The 17,441-nt window shown below is 48.2% G+C and overlaps 1 pseudogene; it reads left to right on the top strand.

Annotated features, from left to right (window-relative positions):
- The window catches only part of LOC146204014 (uncharacterized), an 8,600-nt pseudogene extending 14 nt beyond the window's left edge, over positions 1 to 8,586 (top strand).
- Positions 8,587 to 17,441: the final 8,855 nt, after the last annotated feature.

Raw genomic sequence — 17,441 nt, 5'->3', positions numbered from 1 at the left:
AAACAGCGCATCGGCCATTGGCCGAGGTCTTTCGACTTCTCAGAATACTACAGACCAGTACAAAGTTGTCCTTCTACGCCTGACAACCGGTAATGTTGTCCTTGATACCATTTTCCTGTATGCTGACCTTAAGGGTCACCCATACCGAGCACCTGACTTTCGAGACGCACTCGCACAGATTTTGGACCTTCGGGAAATTTTGTGCAATGGTCAATACCAAATGAGCCACATGTGAATGGTTACCTGCGAGAGTAGTTCTTCAAAGCAGAAGCTAGTTAACAAAGCACAGTTCCCTGTGAAAGGACTTAGGTGCATGGTCTTCGACCCTGATACAAAGAATGTCAAGGTTAAGCGTCTTTGGCTTCCCCGCTACGTGGAGCACCGGAGGATTGTGGAAGCTCTAGAGTCTTATAGAACGATTCAATCTGTGAAGCGTGAAAAATGGCGGTGCCCAGGAATGGCGCATATGGAAACGGCGAACCGTGAAATCTCCCTCACGCTCAAGGACGGAGTATCAGCAAACACCATTCCTCACACTCTTAATATTTATGGGGTGCAGGCATTAGTTCTTACCCCAGAGAGACCTCCACTTTGTCTTCGATGCAGCCGTGTTGGACATGTACGGCGTCAGTGCAGGACGCCTCGATACACCCAGTACCGATGCTTTGGCCATACTGTAGAGAACTGTGTCTTGAGTTACTCTGATAGGCTGCGGCAAGGCCAGTGGTTACGAGAAGATTACGTGGCGTCAGAACATATCATGGATGTGCCAGAGGTTGTCGATGTGACCGGTGAGTTAAGTCGTGAACCCCAAATTGATGGGGACCAGAAGCCTTCTGTACCTCATATCAACACAGAAGAATATGCAGCGACTGGCCATCTAGAATCAGCGTCTCCAGAGTCAAAACCACCGGACCCGGACCCGCCTGTGAGTGCCACTCAGAGGGCTGTGATTGCTGCACATGAACCACCTGTCACTGAAGGACGTCTGGATATGCCTCCTGTGGAGCCAGTGGAGACGATACTGCCAATGGATGCTCGCCTACATTCCTTCGTCGTTGGTTCTCCTTCGTCGTTGGAGGGTTCCAGTGAGCCGTGTGTGGCGCCTATCTCCGGCGCGTCCGGTTCTCTGTCGGCTGTGTGGGATTCGGGCTTGCTGCGGCTGCCATTTGCGCGGCCGCCGCCCGCTTCCCAGTTGTTCTCCTCGTTCCCTTTCTCCCGCCTGAGGCGGCGGAGAGAGGCTCGGACGACTTGTCACTGTCGTTCGGGCCACAGCTCCGCCCTGGCGTCCCAGTGGCTGTTCCCATTGGCGCCTTTTGGCGGGAACAGGGCACCGCTTCGACAGCCGCGCTCGCGCGACTGTCCGAGCGGAGCTCAGAGAGAGACCCCTCCGAGACATCGTAAGGTGCGTAAGCTACTGTTCTTGTCTGCCGGCCTTTGTCCGCGCAGACCAGTGTGTACTCGAGTTCGTCTGCTCCGGGTCGTACCTGAGAGCGCAACTCGAGCCTGTCGATCGTGATCCAACGATCCGGGACAGGCGTACCTTGCGGTGGTTGCCCAATCTCTCTCAAAGGAACCCTTTGGTTACTGCGAGAGAGAGATCACAGCACGCCCTTGCGTGTTTGCGGCGGCACTCCGTGTCACTTCGTGCGCGCAGGGGAGCCTTGCTCCTCGCGCGCTCCCGGGACACGGTGACTGAGTATGTGTGTGCATGTGCGTTTGTATATATGTGTATGTATGTATGTATGTGTGTGTGTGTGTGTGTGTGTGTGTGTGTGTGTGTGTGTGTGTGTGTGTGTGTGTGTGTGTGTGTGTGTGTGTGTGTGTGTGTGTGTGTGTGTGTGTGTGTGTGTGTGTGTGTGTGTGTGTGTGTGTGTGTGTGTGTGTGTGTGTGTGTGTGTGTGTGTGTGTGTGTGTGTGTGTGTGTGTGTGTGTGTGTGTGTGTGTGTGTGTGTGTGTGTGTGTGTGTGTGTGTGTGTGTGTGTGTGTGTGCCGCTGGAGGATGGCGTTTCAATAAACGTCTCCTTTGTGAACTTGGAGGTTTGTGTCCTTGCAGCGAAGTGCTCTCCTCCCGGTGGAGGTTGAGTGCGCGCTGCAGTGTTTCAGTGTGCGCGTGGTGACGGCTGATCGGGGCTTCGGCTCGCGCGACGCTCGAACCCGCGGTGGTTTGTGGCCTATGTCCACGTAGAAACCACAACTGGCGCCCAACGTGAATTGTCCCTGGCTTCATGAGTCGTTGGACAGCACATCGGCCGAGCCGGTCGCCTTGACGATCAAGCTCATGCGCCATGCCTGCCGCCCCCTGCGCGGCACTCGGCAAAGGCACTGAAACACGAACATGGTTCTTCGGACCACCCTACGGTGTGACCCTTGACCATATGCCTCCGCTGTTTCAGCTTTACGCCGAAGCAATGTGCGCGACGCCGCCGCTGCCGGCATCTCCGCACAACAGCACCCGTACCCCGCTTGCAGTCATTTCTGTTCGGGGAACGGCGAGGCGTCGGCCGGGCTCCCTCTGGAAACCGCACCGACAGCGCGCTCAGTTGGCTGATGCGGCTCCGTGAGCTTGCGAGCCGGCTGGCGCGCCATTCTCTCTTGGTACAGCATTTCGACTTTTCGGTGCAGTATCTACAGGGGAGAACGAACGTGGTAGCTGACGCGCTATCCCGTGCCCCACTCGCCCGCGGCGGCGTCTTTACGCCGGCTGGCGAAGGGGGCGAAACAGCGGACGAGCCGCAGATCGGCACGGAGGGGACGCCCGCAGACGGGTTCCCCATTCCGCTATCCGGGTAAGCAGCGCTTCGCAAAGCAGGCGAGGGTGAAAGCTCTTTGTGAGCACATCTGAAACGCCGATGCCAGCGGAAGTTTTGCTACGAACCTGCGGGGGGACGAAACCAGGCTCTCCTTTGGGATGTCTGGGATCGTTTTCAGCATGAAGAGCTACGACGGTCCAGCAGAATGACCCGTTTTGTCGCGATGTCAGAGGCGGTCTCTGGGAGACGAAGCGCCGTTACGCTGCTTGTATTGAGCGGGCGCAGGGGGGCACGAGCCAGCGTGTGTCGCGGCGTGCCTCGGGGATTCATGTTTGCTGGGCCATGACAGGCTCGCGCTGAAATACATAGCCACGGATGATGAGTCCATGAACCATTTGAAGTGGCTATTTCCCAATGTCTGAGCGGCGCTCTGTTGCGTTTCTCTCACGACAAACCATCGGCTGGTCATCTGAGTGGCTCCAAGGTTTCAAGAAACTGAGTCAATCGGTGACTGCAGCCCGGCATGAAGCGCGACCTTTTCCGCTGTTGCCGTTCCTGCCATGTCTGTCAAATGGAGAAGTCGAGGGGTGGCAAGCCACCGGGCATGACGAAACCAACTGACAGTGTGCGTCCGTGGCAGATGGCCACTTGCGATTTCATGGGGCATTTCCCCAGTAACAAGCAGGGGCTCATTGCTGGAGAATCCCCCTATGGGGAGAGCCAGCCGTGCCTACATTGCAGACCTGAAGGCCTATGCGTAACGGTCTGACGAGCTTGCGCTGGTGCCCATTGTCACCACAGGCAAGCGCCAAGGCACACCCGATGCGTTGGAACGCAGCCGTGCCCCGCACCGGTACAAGGTGAGGCGACGTTCACCTGTGTGATTGATGCCGGACGGCGGGCCTTTTCCGCAACAGAAGGCATACCGCTTCACCGAACGAGCTTGCTCGTTCAACCCTACCCGGAAGCAAGGTTGGTCTCCCCCTTTTCTGGCTCGCTCAGTTCCAGCCTGTGTGCTTTATTATTTTTTTGTTTTGTTTTGTGTGCCTCTGTTCCCATTTTTCGCTTTCTTCTGTTTCCATTCTTGCTTCTTAACTTGTAAATATTGCATAGTGAGTGCCTTCTTTTGTACAGCGCGTCTTCTCTCCTCTTTCTTCTTGAAATTGCGAGGGTTGCTCATTAGCAGTCCCGACGCGCGGCTTTTCTGGTGCGTGCGGAAAGGAAGTTGGGGCCGTTTGGGGACGGGGAGCATGGACGATGCCCCTTTCATCCAAGGCCGCCGCGGTTGCGAAGGTGCTCGGGACAGGTTCGCCGCTGAAGGTCAGCATCCCCCTTTGTTTGCTGTGCGAGTGGCTGTGCGTGTGCGTGCCTGGGCGCGGAGGCGACGACGTCGCGCCATGTGTGTTTGCCGGCGTGTGCGGAGCGCGGTAGAAAGGAAGCCCCGCGCGGTCTTCCCATGTGCGCCTTGGATCGCCACGGAGTCACGGACTTTCCACACCCGGGGCCCCTTCGGCGTGTTCGCTGTCCCTGCACCTACCCTGTACCACCACCGACCGAGATCGTTTGCAGCCAAGGATGAACGTTGGCCACCCAGAAGTCAACGAGCGGTGAGTCACCGCCGGCTCCCTGAGCTGCACCGACGAACTTTGGAACTTCTGTACATAGTTGTGTTTGTACACAGTTGTGTTCTGTATATAGTCGTTGTTACTTAGCCTCCGGAACTTTGTACATTATTATTCATATCATCTTGTTCATTTTTTTTTTGTGCGCCTTGTTGTATTTCTTGAGTGTCTGTCTTTTCGAGATCTTTTCTTGCTGGAACTGAAGTGTAGTTGACTTGTTGCGTGAGGATAGCATTCTTTTCTTCATGCTGGGGACCTGCCGCGTGCTTTCACGGATGGGTAGGAGGGCGATTAAGGAGAGAAGGATGTGGGATTCGGGCTTGCTGCGGCTGCCATTTGCGCGGCCGCCGCCCGCTTCCCAGTTGTTCTCCTCGTTCCCTTTCTCCCGCCTGAGGCGGCGGAGAGAGGCTCGGACGACTTGTCACTGTCGTTCGGGCCACAGCTCCGCCCTGGCGTCCCAGTGGCTGTTCCCATTGGCGCCTTTTGGCGGGAACAGGGCACCCCTTCGACAGCCGCGCTCGCGCGACTGTCCGAGCGGAGCTCAGAGAGAGACCCCTCCCAGACATCGTAAGGTGCGTACGCTACTGTTGTTGTCTGCCGGCCTTTGTCCGCGCAGACCAGTGTGTACTCGAGTTCGTCTGCTCCGGGTCGTACCTGAGAGCGCAACTCGATCCTGTCGATCGTGATCCAACGATCCGGGACAGGCGTACCTTGCGGTGGTTGCCCAATCTCTCTCAAAGGAACCCTTTGGTTACTGCGAGAGAGAGATCACAGCACGCCCTTGCGTGCTTGCGGCGCGCACTCCGTGTCACTTCGTGCGCGCAGGGGAGCCTTGCTCCTCGCGCGCTCCCTTGACGCGGTGACTGCGTATGTGTGTGTATGTGCGTTTGTAAATATGCGTATGTGCGTTTGTAAATATGTGTAGGTGTGTGCGTGTGTGTGTGCCGCTGGAGGATGGCGTTTCAATAAACGTCTCCTTTGTGAACTTGGAGGTTGGTGTCCTTGCAGCGAAGTGCTCTCCTCCCGGTGGAGGTTGAGTGCGCGCTGCAGTGTTTCAGAGCGCGCGCGGTGACGGCTGATCGGGGCTTCGGCTCGCGCGACGCTCGAACCCGCGGTGGTTGGTGGCCTATGTCCACGTGGAAACCACAGCTGTCAGTGCGGCAGCGAGCGATGCGCTCCATTCAGGTTCGTGGGCCGAATCCTTGAGCGTCTCAGAGGAGGACATGGACAGCATAGTGCCTTTGAAGCGTCCCGCAGATGATGAGGAGTGTAGCGATAGTGCTGGCGAGAAGGCACACTGTGTAGAGGCCACGGGAAGGGTGACTTTAAAGAGGGGGGCGATGTCTGCCCGAAAGGTCGCCAATTTGCAGGCGGGCCACCCCATTCCAGTGGATGATGTTTAATAGGACTGGTGCCAAAAATGGCTAGCGTTGCAGCATATCAAGTCGCTACCCTTAAAGTCAGGAGTATGCGTAATCGTTGGAGGCAGCAGCAATTAAGGCTTTAAAGAAATGGAGCGTATCTGTAGCAGCAATCCAGGAAACGAAGTTGTCCTCCGTCGAAGAGGCAGAAACTGCTTTAGAGCCTTTTTTTGCCGGAATATACGCTAAGGCTTGACCGGAGGGTGTATGCTATTGACAGCCATGTCGTATTGCATAGATGACGAGGGGCGATATTATATGCAGTGACCTCACAATTTCAGGTGTGCAGGGGCGAATTATTTATGTTTACGCCCCCGTAAAGCAGCGAGATAGAAGGCTCTTTTTCTGTTATTAGTTAACCATTTGTACACAGATCGCAAAATTATATTGTTGGGAGATTTTAATTATGTTTGCATAAATGAGGACCGATTAGTGTTATGTAAGGGATATGACCCTAGTGCTGCATTACTTAACAATTTAGCTTGTGAATATAATCTTGTAGATGTGGGGCAGGAAAAAAGCGGCAGTATTCATTTCACTCATTTTCAGTTTTATTCTAATGCCCGCCTTGACAGAATTTATGTTTCTGTAGACACGTTAGCAAATGCGTTTGGTTAGTGGGTGCGGCCCATCTTCTTCAGTGACCACTGCATGGTGTCTCTTTACGTAGGGAGATACAGTCAGCACATACTTCATCCTCGGTGGGAGCTGTGGAACATGAATAACTGTCTGCTATTACATGAAATTTTTACGCGTGCTCTATCTTCTTGTTTGAAAGACATATGGTCACGCCATGATCGGCCAGTTTAAAAAAAAAATGAGACTTGTTTAAAGAGGAGACCAAAAACTTGGCAATTGAAGCCTCTGCAAGAATCGCGTTCCTGAAGCAACACCACCTTCGCGAGCTCGGGCTCACTCTAACTGAGCTACATTGGCTAGAGAGGGTTAGTCCGGGTGCCTATGTTGAAGAAATTAATAACGTAAAGGCAGAGCTTAAACAATTTGCGACCGAAAGATACAAGGGGGCCCTGATGAGATCTAGGACTCGAAGGTTTCTTGACGAGCAACCTTCACGTGGGGCCCTGAGTGATGAAAGAGAGAATGCCCTTACGAAGGAAATATTGGAAATTCAGTGTGGTGATTGCACATACAATGATGCTCCTGGTATTCTTGCTGTTTTTTATGACTATTATCGAAAGCTGTTCGGCAGTTGTGAAGATCCAAATCAAGGTTCCGATTATAATTCTTTACTTGAAAACTTTCCTCAACTAGACGATGAGAAGTGTGTTGTAGTGGAGGGTCCCATCACTTTGGACGAAATTAAATCAGCCATTTCAGCCCTTCAGAGTTAAAACGCTCCTGGCCCAGATGGTATTACTAGCGAATTTTATAAAACATTTTCGCCTTGCCTAACGCCTGTTTTGATGGAAGTTTTCCAAGCATTTTATGATGTGGGTTTCCTGCCTCCCACTTTCTATTCAGGCCACACAATATTAATTCTCAAAAGCAAAGATACTACTCGGTTGAAACCTGTTTAAGGATATCGTCCAATTTCCCTCTGTAATGTTGATGACAAATATTTTGCCAAGGCTCTTTGTTGTCGTCTGCAGCTGGTCGTTATGAACTTGATAGGTTCGCATCAGATATTTGGTATCAGAGGGCGCAGTATTCAAACACACATCCATATTGCACGTTGAGTAATCGAAGCAGTATCAGATGAGACAGGACAAGTAGCTCTGATTCATATTGACCTGGCGAAGGCGTTCGATAAAGTTCGGTAGAAGTTTTTGTTTGTGGTCTTGGAGCATTCAAACATCGGTGACGTTTTCCTCAAAGGCATAAGACTGTGCTATATGAGCTCATATACAAGGCTAATTGATAATCAGGAGCTAACGAAACGAATACCACTGGAATCATCTGTTCGTCAAGAATGTCGACTGTCTCCACTGTTGTTTGCCTTATATCTGGACCTCCTCTGTCTCAGTATAATTAGCAGTGCAGCCATCCATGGTTTCTCTCTGCCTCAATGTGAAGTTAAAATTTTAGCCTACGCGGACCATATCGCCCTATTCTGTTCTGACAAAAAGAGTGTACTTGAGGCTTTACACTTGACTAAACAGTTCTGCGATGTATTAGGCGCGGCTCCTAAATTAGATAAATTCAAAGCCTTTTGGTTGGACCATTGGGGCACTAGACCAAGCCAGTTTAGAGGCATATGCTGGGACTGCAGTCCTCTTCAGTACCCAGGTGTTCCGCTGCACCAAGTTCGCAACATTGCAGCCTACTGGGATTCACAAATCGCATGCCTATGCGGCGACAAAACAGGCTTGGATGGTAGGGAACTCTCAGTGTTTGCTAGGGCACAGGTCTATAACATACTTTTGTTTGCAAAGCTTGCGTATATCCTTCAAGTCCGGCATTGTGTGAGAATGAATGTACAAGTAATACACGGAATGTTTGCAACATTTTGTGTGGCGCTCATAATGGGAGCCCATGCAGCGTGACAACTAGTTGCTTCCCATAGAATTGGTGGAGTGGGCCTTGTTCACCTGTGTGTGCATCAACTTGATTCCCGTTTTTTTTTTTTTTTTTTTTTTTTTCAAATCGGCAAACCGCCCGTTTTTTGTAGCTGTGCTCATTAGGCGTCTGAGTCCTCCTTTTCTTTACTTATTCGCACTGACTGGGCAGGCTCGTGAGGGGCCTTTATGGAGATTTCTTAAGGTGGTGACTTTCAGTTTTCTCACTGTGCGTTTCTCTGTAGATTACCTGTATAGCCCCTTGGAAAAGTAGATGACCCAGCTGGTTCTCACTGAGTCTTTGTTCCCTACACCGTTGTATCGGCAGCCTTATCTGGGGTTTTTGGACACCACTGTTCTAAAGCGTGTTAGGCAAATGTGCATTCAAGCAGCTGCAGAGACATTCTTTTTCAAACTACACACAGCGACGTTACCTGTCAAGACATTTCTTCGTGATAAGAAGATGTTTGTGCACTGGTCGGTGAATTGTCGTCTATGTAACGTGCCTGAGACAACTGACCATTGCCTTATTCAGTGCCGTGATGCTATAGTTCTTTTGGGACATACTACAAAGAACTCTTAAAAAGGGCATTGAAATTACACCATATACAATTAGATTTATGTCTCCTGACAAAAACTCTGTCCTGCCTTATGATCTATTTGTGTTTATGGGACTGCTCAGTCTTTGGAAAAGCCGTATGATGTACATGCATGCCGAGCCACCAAGATCGTCGAAATCCGTGTTTCGGGAGAAGTGTGCTTTGGTGAGGAGTGTATATGCTGCACGTGAAGAACCTCCAAACTGGATGCCGTATCTAGATGCATGTGTTTTTCCCCCAAAAAAGTTTGATGTTTTGATGACGGTGCATTGTCGGGCTAGGATATGGCGGGCTCGTATTAAGCAGCCCGGTAACTTTAGACATGGACACGTTTAAGTAAATGACGTTTTTTTTTTCTTTTTTTTTTTTTTTACGGTCGTTTTCCCATGCAATAAAGAAAAACAAGAACAGGTCACCGTCCCAGGGGCGTTGGCAGCGCTTTCACACAGTGGACGGGGGAACGCCTTGGGCCACAGGATCAGAGCGGTAGCCGGTGTCTTCCACGCCTGGCCAGAACGTTCCGGGAACAAGTGAAAAAGTCAACTGACAGCCGAGCAACACCTTTGATACCGGGCGTGTTGTTATTGCCTCTGAAAAAAAAGCTCCTACTCGCGGTGGGGGATTGGCAAGCGTTCTCCCCCTAGTCCCATGCCGTAGTCTTGTCACCTTCCTAGCACATCTATTTTTATAATCGCTGCTGCGACCTCTTCTTCTGCTATCCTAACTCCCCACTTTCTCTTTCTTTGGTCTCTCAAAATTTGCGTACAATCTTCATGTCTCCCGTCTGACATATTGTACACATCCACTTGTTCATATTGTTAATCTTCGACTTCTTTCTCCCGCCACAAACCCCTTTTTTTTTATTCGCCTGGAAAGTCGTCATCTTTCATATTTCTGCCACCTAACCACTACGAACAGTGAAATAGATTTAACACCTAGATTTACGCGGCTTATATGCACAAAGCCGCAATCAGTAAGTAAGCCGCCCTTACAGTGATGTTTCCATCTATATAATATTTTTTTGTTGGTTGCGTGCAAAGACGGCAATGAAGCTCCTTTTTTCTTTCAATAAAATTTCATTTTATAAAAATTTGACTTTCGGTGCGCTTTGCATATGTGCAGGGTTTTCCATTGAAAAAAGAACAGACGTCGACACGTTTATCGTTATTTATTTATTTATTTATTTATTTATTTATTTATTTATTTATTTATTTATTTATTTATTTATTTATTTATTTATTTATTTATTTATTTATTTATTTATACTGCTGTCAAGAAGATCAAGCAGGTGGGAACGTACATAAAAACAATGATATAAACATCAGCTTAGCAATCCATCATTCAGGGCAACAATCAAAGAAAACAGCGAGAAGGAGGGCGAACCGCATTACTTTATACATGTGACAAGACACGCTCTTCAAAAGCAGTGCAGTCATTAGCCGCAAAGACACATGAATTCAATGCTGTAATAGTGCGCGGAAAGAATGAGCGTTTGAACGTATTGGTACGGGCAGTATGGACAAAGGTTATGGTTGTGAGTATAACGAGTCTGTCATGTGGACCGGGGCCTTAGATATGGAGCAAGATTCATGTTGATTTGTCTGAAATACAATTAATAAAGAAATTTAAGTCTTGCAAGTGTTCTCCTGTTGGCTAAAGTTGATATGCTGCTGTTAGTCAACAGAAAGGAAGTTGATAGGGAGCTTCGATATGCGTTAAAGATGAAGTAGACGGCTTTTTTCTAGACCATTTCAAACTTGTATACGTCCTTTTTCAAGAAAGAATCCCACGTAATGCATGTATACTCAAGTTTCGGACGAATTAGAGAGTTGTAGGCAAGTAACTTAACCTCAAACGGGGCATGTTTTAATTTGTGTTTGAGAAGTTCGACTTCTCGCCGCCGACGAGCAAATATTGTTAATGTGGCTCTGTGGCTGGACCGGGGAAGGCGATTGTAAAGGTGACACCCAGATACTTATATTCACTCACCTGTACTAATAAATAGCTATTTACTGTGTAATTAAAACCTTGTGTAATTGTGTAATTAAAACGTTGCGCCGATGCTCCAGTGATTCGTTCCGCCATCGGACAATCATAAGTCCGCCTCGTGCGGCAGCAGACCATTATGTGGCCCTTTTTGGTCTATAATCCCTTTCTCCGGCATTTCACCCCAAACAGCGAGCACTGGACGGGGGAAAGCTTGTACAGATTGAAAACCGCATGGGTACCCGGCGGTACCGGAGATCGAATCTGGTACCTCCCGAGTACAAATAATCTGTCCACAGGTCGACCCCTCAATCAATCAATCAATCAATCAATCAATCAATCAATCAATCAGTAAGTCAGTCAGTCAGTCAATCAATCAATCAATCAGTCAGTCAGTCAGTCAGTCAATCAATCAATCAATCAATCAATCAATCAATCAATCAATCAATCAATCAATCAATCAATCAAATGTGAAATAAACGCCGGCCTTTTGACGTCAACGGCATTACTGAGTGCACGGTTTGGTAAACAGCGGCTGGACGGAGTCGAGCAAAACGCAGGACGGAGCTGCCGCTTCACATCTACCTGCCGTCAAAGCGACAATAATAATAATAAGAAGAAGAAGAACGGGAACGAACGTTGCCATCAGAGCTTCAGCCTCCTGCTGCTCATGCCGGGACGCGCCATAATGCGCGCCAGTGCGAGCAGCCGCTCGGGAAACTGGAGAAGTCGCTGCGCGGAACGGCATCAGCGACGGCTCCTGCCGGGTGCTGCTCTGCGGCGCCCACGGTAACTTGATCCGACCGCAACCAACAAGTCGCCAGAATGAGCGAAACCGGAGTACAAGCCGGCCGACCACCCAGTCGGGAAAATCGTTCATCTCGCCCACGAGACAGCTGTTTCTCCCGTTCGTTTCGCGTCATTCGATGCGGCCTACTTTATCACGCGCGAAAAATTGCCTTGGAGCAACTCTATAGCATCCCGACTTTCTGCCTGCGACACTGCATCCCATTATAGTTTTCTGGCACAAAACGTCCGAGGGCGGACAGACTGAAGTAAAGATCAGCAAACACGAACTGCACAGAAAGGAAAGAGAATTTCGACTCGTGTCTTCGAGCGGCCACATTAGGTGGTGAAGGATCGAGTGCAGATTGAGATAATAAACTGTCGCTTCCGCTGAAATGGAATGGAAGATAAGGTTGTGTCTGGCCTCGTGCAACCGTTAAAATGAATCCACGCGGAAGGTAGATCATGTTGTATACTTGTTGGGAAAAGAAACAAACGAGGGAGGCATATCGCAAAACGTTCCGCCAGTTTTCCTATTTACAAAGTTAAAAGGTTTTAAAGCGTCTCTACCGGCCTCTTGTCAACATGAACGAAAGGACACTTTGGCACTGTGGCGCGCAAGGTGGACATCTTCGCATACGTTCAGTCTCAAGCTCAAAAGCACCCATCACGATGCGCAGAAGTCTTCTTATTCGATCGTTTTAACAAGTTTGGTTCAATTTCAATTACCCGTATTGAAGAAATATGTGAAATTATATTTGTTAAACAAGCCAATTTCCTTAACATGCGGATGCGCTACATTTTTCGAACACATAAAATGTATATATGTTATCTGATCCTTATGTGCTGTGTAGATGTACTGTACTGTACACGCGCGCTCGCACGCGGACGCACGCACGCACGCACGCACGCACGCACGCACACACACACACACACACACACACACACACACACACTGCGCGCGCAGTGTGTGTGTGTGTGTGTGTGTGTGTGTGTGTGTGTGTGTGTGTGTGTGTGTGTGTGTGTGTGTGTGTGTGTGTGTGTGTGTGTGTGTGTGTGTGTGTGTGTGTGTGTGTGTGTGTGTGTGTGTGTGTGTGTGTGTGTGTGTGTGTGTGTGTGTGTGTGTGTGTGTGCGTGCGTGCGTGCGTGCGTGCGCGTGCGAGCGCGCGTGCTTGTGCGTTGCGCCGATGCTCCAGTGATTCGTTCCGCCATCGGACAACCATAAGTCCGCCTCATGCGGCAGAAGACCATTATGTGGCCCTTTTTGGTCTATAATCCCTTTCTCATGGTTGAAATATACATGAACGGGAACAGTATGATTCCTTCCAGTTCTATTCCTTGGAGTCCTTTCGCCGTTAACCCAAGCGCCGCGCTGCCCTCGTTTGTTGCCACGATCAGCCAGTCGGCTTGATGTATCATGAGAGTAAAATAGAGTAGAAAGCGAGTAATTTTCATGTTACATCAGCCTTATTTCTTTTTTTTTTCAGAAACCCAGACTGAAACGTTATGAATTTTACAATCTTGTTAATATTTTGTTAAGACAACCGCCAACAAATACCCCCCCCCCCCCCCCCCATTAAAATCATGACTCTACAAAAATACTTTCACACAAAATTATTTGTGCCATCAAGAGGGAAAAACTTATGGAGGGCACTTAAGACCGATTACTTGCTGTGAAGGTGAAAGCATGAATGGCTCATTAAGATTTTTATTTCTTTTATTTTATTCTGCAATATTTTCTTTATTATTATTATCACTGACTGTCACAACTACTGACTGTATCGCGCATTCACTAAGATAATCTTCATTCAGCTTGGACCAACAAGCCTTCATGGCCTGTGGTCCTCCTTCCAATTTTTTTTTTTTAAACTTCACACATCAACCTTACCTGTGAAAACGTGGCTTCGTAGAAAAGGGACTTTTGTGCCATGGTCAGTGGACTGTCGCTTGTGGCAGCAGCCAGAAACTATATACCATTGATTATGTATTGACGTGATGCAGTGTTTTTTTTTTTTTTTTGTGAGGGGGGGGGGGGCATTTTTCAACGGACTCTCAAAAATGACGTTGATATTACGCCCTATACTGTAAGATTTTTGCCTATGATGGAAGCTACTGAGGTTCCATGGGATCTTTTTGTGCGCATGGGACTTCTTAGCCTGTCGAAGAACCGCATGACCGATCGCCACGTAGAGCCACCACGCTCATAGAAATCTCTGTTCAGAGAACAGTGTGCTATGGTGCGAGGGGTATATGCTGCACAGGATCGACCTCCTGCCTGTTTACCTTTACTCGGTGCATGCATATGTCTCCCGGAATTTTGATGTGTGGACAAAGTGAGAGCTCTATGCTGGTGTCACTGTGTATGACAGGTTGCGGGATGCGACCTGGTTAAATCAGGCTTCAAGTACTTCCATGTAATAAAGAGAGAAATTCATGGCCTGTAGTACCATGCCAGCCTCAGAATCGAAAGGCCAATGGTTCAATTCCCACCCTTTTCAAATGGGCCGCGTTTTCTTTTCTCAATTATTTTTATTCGGTTGCAGAAAGCTTTCTGTGAAATTTGGCGTCAATCCGAGCATTTCTGACCTGTGAAGTCACGTCGGCCACGAGGCCCTTTCGAATTTAGCGCTATAGTTACTAGCTGGTGTCCAGTCACGTTAGTTTTGGTGCTATTTTCTCTGGACACCCAACCTCGGGTTTCCTCGCTGGTGAGCCAATAAAGATAATGCAGGGCTTGAAAAGTTTTCCGCATTTTGAATCAAGTTGAAGCATAGAACCGTTTGCGAGAACTCGAATTCTGTATCGGTTGGTTTACTTGAAACTTAGATTAGCGCATTTTTGTACGAGTGGGTCTGCCTGCGATTATATTATTGTTCCTTTAAAGCTTTGATTAGCTCTTCTATTAATTCAGCACCGAGTCGTTCAAGTTGCACTCTTTTTTTTTGTCGTATTTCTTATCACTGCAGTTTTTCGTTTTTGCCTTGTCTACTTGGCATTATCTGTTCATCTCTGTTTTCTTTGCGCTGTTTGTTTTGCTTGATTTTTGTTCTCTTTTACTCCAGAAATTGCCTCATATTTTTGCGGTTCTTTGAACCTAGCTTTGATTTTCTTGTGACCCATTCCTGTATGAGCCTGCAAAAAATTACAGCATCTTGAAATAAAAAATACGCATGCAGCCAGAGGCTCTGGCCCCTCGAGCAGGCTCGTATTGGGGCTCAATCAACTTCGGTGTGCCATGGGGGCGCAGATGAATACTGAAAGTTAGCGTTAAAATATCTCCGCACCGGAGATGTCACGCATCACCAGGCACGATGCGTTTGCCACAGACCAGTCACCCACAGGTTCCGTATCACGCGCTCACTCCTCATATAATGTCCCACATCTGGACGTGTGAGGAATAAATAAACAAAACGTAATTCAAAATGGGCCCATAATTAGTTGTTTAAAATTGCTTATCTTCAAATTTCTGTTTACACATTCGAGCAGAATTGTTCTATGTCTAGTAACCCTCTCTATCGTGCGCATAATGTCGACCATCTCTCTTCGGCTATTTCACAGGCAGGTTCGTGTTGTCTTTGCCCAGTCAGGCGGTTACGTGACTGCGTGCGCGTCGCACTTGCGAATCCATGCCTGGAGTACCGTTATAAATTTCCGACGCTATGCGCATGCATTTATTGTCTTATTTTCTTCGAGTCGGTCGAAATTGAATGCTCACTTTGCTGACAGAGGCCACTCGACGAGCGTAAACATGGAGCGGCTACGCACACACGAAGGCACAACTGAGCACGTTTCTTGGGAAAATATTTCCGCCCAAACTGCCCTATACGGCTGAACAGTGCAAGCAAAACAAGAGCGTTCTATTCGAAGTGTATCACGGTTTCTATGTAACAGGGCTCGCAGAAAGAATAAAACAGAAGTGGGCCAGATGAATGAAACGCTGCTGCGGTATGTTTGAAACCATTTCTGATCACCTCACGCACAAGCCCGTGTTCACATTCACTCGCTCCTCAGAAGTGAGAATATTGAAACTGACAGTACTTGTCCGAAAGGCAAATAATGCAGGGCATTAACCTGTTACGTAGACTCAATACTGAATCTTTATTAAGTGCATTTTAAATGCAACCACTATAGATTGGGCTGAGCGGTGTTTATTCGAGTTCAATTGAAGGACGCTAATTAAATTGTCAGCACTCATTCATAAACTTATGAATACATGCAGCAATAGCGTTTAGGGAACTCTGATGTCGAAATGGACAAAATGACGTTCGAAATTGTGTCGCTGCACACAAGGCAACAAGAGAGCAACAGTCAATGAACCCTGAATCACAACTGTGGCCACGGCCATGGCTGGTCGCATCGAAATTCCGCTTACAGATGGGAGCGTGCTTTCAATTTTGTTCTCAGCCAATACAGCGGGCTGAAAAGGAAACACATATGAGAGATGCGGAGAAATAAATGGCCGCGGTAATGCTAAATAAAGCTCAGGGTATGCGTTTCTGTCGACCTTATAGAGAGTACGTGCTAACGACGTCAATGTTTCGGTGTGTATGAAGTAGTAGGAGGCAGGATGACTGTTTATGTCTGTACATAAACACAAATCCACACTGTCACGAATGAGATGGAAAAAATATTAATAAAAACTTTGACATCAAAGCAGCACCTACAATGGGGAAATGCGTAAGCATTCTTTTGTGGAAGAAAGAAGAGACATGGAAGAAGAGGAGGCTTCCGGTTTGTGACGTCGCACTACAACGTAACATCCCATGGAAGTGGGTACCACGTGACTCCCCTTGGACGCGTCTTATTGGCTTAACTGGCTCTAATTAATTAACTAATGACTCCGCATGGGTCGAATCTTTTTTCTAGGCGAGAATTTTTAATACTCTCTCTAGTGCAACCATTCGTTTTCCTATAATTAGTTTCATTCGAACGTAATCCTGCCGACAACCTTCTGGTAATATGACATACCCCACGTCTGATTGACTTAATTGGCTCTGATTAATTACCTATTCTTTACCCAACAAATTTTTTTTATCCTCTATCTAATGCAACCATTCATTTTCTTATCACTCGTTTCGTTCGAACGTAATCCTGCCGACAACGTTCTGGTGACACGACTTTGAAAACATGTCCGCTTAACAGTAAACGTGGGCGGCGGATGTCTTTTAAACACGACAAAACTGCCTGCCTTTGGCGCCACATTTTCTGTGACTGTAACGCTGAAGTAACCCCACCGAGATTAATAAAAAAAGAAATCAAGATGCCAGTGAGTACGCAGTGCTACCCAGGGATATGCGTTATTCAGATGTAAAGGAAACAAGAGCAAGACGTACACCATTCGCGCATCGAATGATCCATGTGTAGTTTGTGTACACAGACTGGCGAGGTTAAGTGTAACCTCGAAATTATAAAAGTCCGCCATTAGCATAAACTGTCTTGTCCTTACTTTATCGAAATTCTCAAAATCCTAAACTAGTATTATGCGGCACGTACCTACGCAGCAAGACGGCGGAGATAAGCAAAGCGACAGCTCAAGTCTTGACATGGTGCATTGTGGCTTTTGAAGGCGAGAAAAGTGTAGCACCTTAATGATGGTCGGGTAGGTTACATTGGTAGACTGGTTGCTTTAGTTCTCAGTATACCGATGTATGGTCGCTTATTTGTTGAGCCTTTATTTGGTCTATTTGTTTTCACGTGTCTGTGACTACACGCTGCCTGCGGGGAGCGCGAGAAAGCATTCAAGCTCTCCAAGTCCGGT

The sequence above is a fragment of the Amblyomma maculatum genome, chromosome 1 (genome assembly GCF_055883805.1).
Source record: "Amblyomma maculatum isolate TAMU_Amacu chromosome 1, ASM5588380v1, whole genome shotgun sequence".
Taxonomy (NCBI): domain Eukaryota; kingdom Metazoa; phylum Arthropoda; class Arachnida; order Ixodida; family Ixodidae; genus Amblyomma; species Amblyomma maculatum.
Note: the sequence above shows the minus strand (reverse complement) of the source record. Positions and strands in the feature narration are given on the sequence as shown.